This window comes from Orycteropus afer, unplaced genomic scaffold (genome assembly GCF_000298275.1).
Source record: "Orycteropus afer afer isolate SDZICR_OR568_19922 unplaced genomic scaffold, OryAfe1.0 scaffold00264, whole genome shotgun sequence".
NCBI lineage: Eukaryota > Metazoa > Chordata > Mammalia > Tubulidentata > Orycteropodidae > Orycteropus > Orycteropus afer.
This window is the reverse complement of record NW_006921851.1, coordinates 2,669,314-2,676,172: the sequence shown is the minus strand read 5'-3', so window position 1 is coordinate 2,676,172 and position 6,859 is coordinate 2,669,314. Positions and strand designations below refer to the sequence as shown.

General features: G+C 39.7%; 1 pseudogene; it reads right to left on the bottom strand.

Annotated features, from left to right (window-relative positions):
• Window positions 1-822: 822 nt before the first annotated feature.
• Window positions 823-6,859, bottom strand: part of LOC103204914 — an 8,173-nt pseudogene continuing 2,136 nt past the window's right edge.

Here is a 6,859-nt window from a genome sequence, read left to right as displayed (position 1 = left end):
TTATAGTTTTCTTTGTACAGGTCTTTTGTGTCCCTGATAAAATTTATTCCCAAGTATTTTATTTTTTTGGTAGCTATTGAGAATGGTATTGATTTCCTTATTTCTTTTTCAGCAGTCTCTTTGCTGGTGTAGACAGAGTCTTACTTTTAAGTTTGGTCACTTCTGTTGAAAAGTAAAATAAAAATCACCTCCAAGATACCTTAAAGCTGAAAACCTGAACAGCACATTAAAAACTTTTTTTGGCTAACTCCTCCTGGAATCACCTGTCTGGTTTGGCTTGTGCTTTGTACAGAGCAATGAGGGTTTCCATAATGGGAGTCTTTCCCTTGGCTGTGTGTGGCTCTCAGTAAGGCAGGCTCATACTTCTTTCCCTCCTCTATGGAGAGGGCAATATGCATTAAGCTGAAAAGCTACCTTCCAAAAGTGAGAAAGGGATTAGATTGCTGCTTCAGAGCTGTGCAGTTGTTTGGAATGTTTTACAAATGCCTGCTACAACAACGAAAGTAATTTCAAAATGTGTACATCACAACATGCTTTTAAAGACACTTGAACTGTGCCCGCGTTCCCTTAAATGTTGTTCCCAAAGATGCTCAGCCCCTAGCCCAGCTGGAATCTCTAGGGAGAGGCAGAGATAGTTGCCAGGGGAAAAAAAGAAAAAAAGGATGTGATGGGGAAAGGAGGGAGGGTGGATAGCGAGAGGAGAAAGCAGCCTTCCAGTTAAAGATCAGCCCTCAGTTTAAAGGTCAGCTTCGGGCAGGCTGGCCTCAGGCGGAGTCGTCGGGGTCAAGGGGAGGAGCAGCGGCAGGGCGGGACTGGGGTGTTCTACATCTCATTCAGGTCAAGCAGAGTCTGGTCCAGCATCCTTTGTGTACAAAGGTGCTCCTCTTTGGTGCATTTCAGTTTATCTTCCAAATCATCAATTGTCTTTTCCAGCTTGGCTACCGATCTCTCAGCAAACTCAGCATGGGTCTCTGCCTCCTTGAGTTTATCAGTAAGAATCTTTTTTCTTTCTCATATTTGTCTTTTTGAGAGTACTTTTCTTCAGCAGCACTCAGACACTTCAGGTTCTGGGCCATCAGTCTGATCTGCTCATCCATCTCTCGGCAACGGGACTCTGCCAGCTCAGCTCGTTCCGTTCCTCCGTACGTTCCAAGTCCCCTTCAATAATCACCAACTTTCGAGCCACCTCCTCGTACTTCCGGTCTGCCTCTTCTGCAATGTGCTTAGCCTCTTTGAGCTGGATTTCCTGGAGTTCCATCTTTTCTTCATCTTTTAAGGCCCTGTTTTCAATAACCTTCATACCTCTCTCTCTCTCATCAGCAGCTTTCTCTGCCTCCTCCAGCTTTTGCAGGGCAGTGGCCAGGCGCTCCTGAGCACGGTCCAGCTCCTGTTCAACCAGCTGGATCCGACGATTCAAGGAGGCCACCCTCACCCTGCTTGCTGCCCTACTGGAGCTAAGCCCCACCCAACCTCGGGACTCCAACTTTATCTCAGAGATTGCTGGCCCTTTCAGAACAGTGTTCCACAGCAAAAAAACTTAATTGGCACTCTTAAAGTTAAGGTTTCTTGAAAGTCACTGACAGTCTGGTTTACCTTTCAGGATTACTAGCCAAAAACCAAACTCATTGCTATTGAGTTGATTCTGACTCACAGCAACCCCCACTGGGTTTCTAAGGCTGTAAATCTTTACAGAAGTAGATCACTCCATTTTCCTTCCATGAAGTGGCTGGTGAGTTTGAACCATTGACCTGGTTAGCTGCCAATGCCTTATCCACTACACCACCAGAGTTCCTTAGAATTTAACTAGAGTGGTGATATAATCAACTTGATTCTCTTCCTTTTCAAATAAAATTTTTAGATAAAGGTTTGCAACTCATTCCAATTACAGACCCTCTCTTCCTTGCAGTTCAATACAGAAGGAGAATGAATGTCTTTCTTTCTAGATGTTTACGAAGGCCAGCTCTGAAAATATTCTTTGTGACTTGCTCCATTGTTTAAAATCTATTTTTTGTTAATTGTTAAATTTAGCCTTCTGACTTTTTTGAGGAAGCTCTTCTAGGCTTATTCTAATAGACATTATTACTATCATGTTTAATGTATTCCTCGTATTTAATTTAAGGTGTTGCCAGGAATAAAAACTGCCCAGAGACTTCCTCATAGGTCCTAAAAGAAATTTCTAACCCATGCTCCATGAACACCTCAAAATAGCAAGCTGTTGGATTGCATTGATTTATCTCAGAGCATCTATAACCTGGAAAATACTATATATATATATATATATATACCATTCTAAAACATTTCCTGTTTCTAAGACTGTCAGTTTGGATTGTTGTTGTTGTTGTTGTTATGTGCCGTCGAGTCGATCCCGACTCATAGCGACCCCTCCTTGGGTTTCCGAGGCAGTATCACTACGGAAGTAGGATTGCCCTGATAGGGTGATGTTAACAATCCTGGCCATTCTTTTCATGAGCTGTTGCCTGGTGCAGTCATCTCTGCTATCTTGATCTCTAAACATTAGACACATAAAGAAGAAAAGCTGAATCATTGCAATCTTGGATCTGCTGTCTGTTGGGTTGGATGTGAACTCTTAATTGCCATATCCTGACCACAAGAGGCAAGAAAGGTTTAGTAGTCTAAATGTGGGTAGTAAAGCAGATAAGGGGCAGGTTTTCTTCTAATGGCCACTTGTGCCTCAAACCTTGAGTCTTCCAGCAGTAAAGATAGCAAGGCCTCACCTCCCCATGGCAGACACTACACTGGTCATTTGCTACGGTTACTTATAATTCTTTGGTCATGCACTCAAACCATACTTGCTAAATGCCTAAAAGGCACTGGGACACCTCATTGCATGAAAAAGTACTGACCCTTGGCATCCCAGAGCTTATTAGGTAAGCTAGGTATCAAAAGAGATCAGGAGAGGGATTCCTTAGCCTAAGACCTGAAGACTGACAAAATCATTGTGGGATTTTGTCCATGAGAAGTTGAATGAAGGCAAAGAACTTCCTAGAAGAAGGAACAACATGCACAAGAGCCCAAAAATATGTCTGGAGCAGAGTGGCCAGATGATTCAGGGAGACTTGAGGGGTTTGGATTGTCCAAGCACAGTGGTAAGCAATTGGAGGATTTTAAGTTCAGTTTGTGTACAGAAGATAATTTGTCCTGCTAGGCAGGGAAGAGTTGGTTGTATGCAGCTAAGAGGAAAGCAGTAAGGCTACACAGGTTCTGCAGTAGTCTGGCTCTGGTGACCTGAATTGGGCAGGTTGCAATGAAAATGGAGACAATTAGAAGTGATAAAACTATATCTTGAAGATAGACCCAAGTCCTACCACAGTTATGTGGTTGGGGGTGTAAAAAGGAAGGAATTCTGGATGTCCTGTGAGGTTTTGTTTGTTTTTTAATTATTTTGTTGAGAATATACACAGCAAACCTCCACCAATTCAGATTTCTACATGTACATTTCTGTGACATTGATTACCTTCTTTGAGTTGTGTAACAATTTTTGCCCTCCTTTTCTGAGTTGCTCCTCCTCCATTAACATAAACTCATTGCCTCTGGAGGTTCCTATCTAATCTTTCAGGTTGCTATTAATTTGATCCCATGTAGAAAGAACCTAAAAGCACATAATGCCCAATGCAGACATTCTTTACTAGTTAATTAAATTATTGTTTGGTTTTAAGAAGACTTCAGGGGATATTTTTGGTTTAAGGTTCAAAGAATATCTTAGGGCATGAGAATTTGAATTCTAGTCTGCATTTTCCCCTTTTGATCAGGATTTTTCTATAGACTGATCAAAATGTTCAGTAATAGTAGCTAAGCAACATCTAGTTCTTCTGGTCTCATGGCAAAGGATGCAGTTGTTCATGGAGAAATGAGCTATACATTCCATGTTCTATTTCCAGAGCTATTTCTCCAGGTGATTAGAGACAAACTATTGTGCCTTGGATGGCTGTTAGCAAGCTTTTTAACACCTCAAGCAACAAACTAGAAAGCAGAACAGAAGCACTAAACACAATAATAGGTCAGTTATTTGGGATATCCCATGAAACCATGACACTAAGCCTCCATGGACCGAATCCTATAAACTCTGGTTGTATATAAGCCACCTCAGCAACTACTGTTTTTTTGTTGTTGTTTTCGTCATAGATATATCACACAATTTTTGCCAACTCAACTTTTACAGGTGTACAACTTATTTACAGCATTCCAACACAACCCTTAATGTGATTTTTCCATCACTCATCAAAATTTAGTAATAAGCAACAAACCTTTCCTTGTCCCTAAAAAGGAACCTTAGTGGTGCAGTGGTCCAGTGCTTGGGTGCTAACCAAAAGGTCAGCAATTTGAATCCATCAGTTGTTCCTTGGGAGAAAGATGTAGCAGGCTACCTCCATAGAGATTTAGGGCCTTGGAAACCCTTTAAGAGTAGTTCTACTCTGGCCTACAGAGTCCATATGAGTTGGAAGTGATTTGACAGCAGTGCGTTGGGTTTTTTTTTTTTCCCCCCTCTTCCTCCCACCTCTGGTAATGACTAATAAACTGTGGACTCTACACATTAGCTTGTTCTTATCTTTTTTATATAAGTGAGGTCATACAATATTCTTTTGTGATTGACTTATTTCACTCAGCATAATGTCTTCAAGCCATCCAAATTATAGCATGTATGAGGACTTCATTTCCCTTACTGGCTGAGTATTATTCCATTGTATGTATGTTCCACATTTTGTTTATCCATTCATCTGTTGATAGGTATTTAGTTTATTTCCACCTTTTGTCTATTGTGAATAGTGCTGCAGTGGTGTACAAATATCTGAGTCTTTGCTCTCAAGTATTTTTGGTATATACTTAGGAGTAGAACTGCTGAGCAATACAGTCAAGGAGCTCTGGTGGTGTAGTGCCTAAGACATTTGACTGCTAACCAGAAGGCTGATGGTTCAAACTCACCAGCCACTCCATGGAAGGAAGACTGGGCAATCTACTTCTGTAAAGATTTACTGACTCAGAAACCCAAAGGAGGTTGCTATGAGTCAGAATCTGATTCTGACTCATAGCAACCCCTTTGGGTTGCCAAGTCATATAGTAATACTATGTTTTGTTTTTTGAGGGCCCCCATGCTGTTTTACATAATGGTTGTACCATTTTGCATCCCGAACAGCAATGAATAAGGGTTCCACTTTCCTCACATCCTTGCCAGCATTTGTTATTTTCTGTTTTGTTTTTATAGTAATCCTAGTGGGAGTGAAATGGTATCTCTGTGCTTTTGATTTGATGGCTAATGATGTTGAGCATCTTTCATTGTGTTTGATGGCCATTTGAATGTCTTTGATGAAATATCTGTTCAAAATCTTTGCCCATTTTCTGGTTGAACTACTTGTCTTTTTGTTGTTGATGAAGCTTTACATAATATATATTGATTATTAGATTCTTACCAGATCTATGGTTTCCAAAGATATTCTCTCAGTTGGTAGCTTGTCTTTTCACTTTTTGGTCATCTTATTGGACAGAAGCTTTTAATTTTTATAAGATCCCATTTATCTATTTTGTCTTTCACTATGCTTTTGTTATCATATCAGATAATTCATTGTTAAAAGCTAGGCCTGACTGTTTTCCCTGCATTTTCTTCTAAGAACTTTAAGGTTTTAGTTTTCATATTTAGGTTCTTAATCCATTTTGAATTTTTGTGTATGCTGAGGCATGGATCCTGCTTCATATTTCTGCCTGTGGAAATCTGATTTTCCAAACATCATTTATTAAAGAGACTCTTCTTTCCCATTGAATAGACTTAGCATCCTTATCAAAATTCAGTTGACTGTAAATGTGTGATTTTATTTTTGGACTCTCTAGTCCGTTGGTCTATGTGTCTATTGTTATGCCAATACCAGGTTGTTTTGATTATTGCAGCTATATATAGCATGTATGAAAATTGGAAAGTGTGAGTCCTACTTTGTTCTTCTCTTTCACTATTGCTTTAGCTATTCAGGGTCTCTTGCCATTTCATATAATGTTGAGGATTGGGTTTTCTCTTTTTGTTAAGAAGGCTTTTGGAATTTTGGTTGGGATTGTGTTGAATCTGTAGATCACTTTGTGTGGTATTGACATCTTAATAATATTAAGTCTTCCAGTCCATGCATGTGAAAATCTTTCCATTTAAATCTTTAATCTCTTTCAGCAGTGTTTTATAGTTTTCATTGTGTAAGTCCTTCATATCCCTAGGTATTTTATTCTCTTAGAACAACAACCAAAAAAAAAAAGCTCACTGCCTTCAAGTTGGTTCTGACTCATAGTGACCCCTCTTTGGGTTTCCAAAGCAGTATCTCTATGGAAGTAGATTGCCCATCTTCCTCCCTAGGAGTGGCTGTTGGGTTTGAACCGCCAGCCTTCTGGTTAGCAGCCAAATGTCTCAGGCACTATGCCACCAGACCTCCTTATATTCTCTTAGATGCTACTGTAAATAGAATTATTGCCCCAATTTCTCTTTCAGATTTCTCATTGCTGGTTTATAGAAACTCAACTGATATTTGTTGATGTACCTTGCAACTTTGCTAAATTCCTCTTTTAGCTCTAGAAGCTTTCTTATGACCCTTGGGGATTTTCTTTTTATAGGATCTTGTCCTCTGTGAATAAAGATAATTTTACTTCCTCTCCAATCTATAGATTCTGGGTTTCTGGAAAGAGTTTTGGTAGAGGAAGAAAGCAGGTTTGGAAGTCCATTTTGGTATTTTTAGATGTGAGGTTTGCAAGGCCTCTGTGTTAGATTGGGTTCTCTAGAGAAACACACACACACAAAAAAAAACCCAGCAAGGTATATATATATATATATATATATATATATTTAGAGAGAGAGAGAGAGAGAGAGATTTAT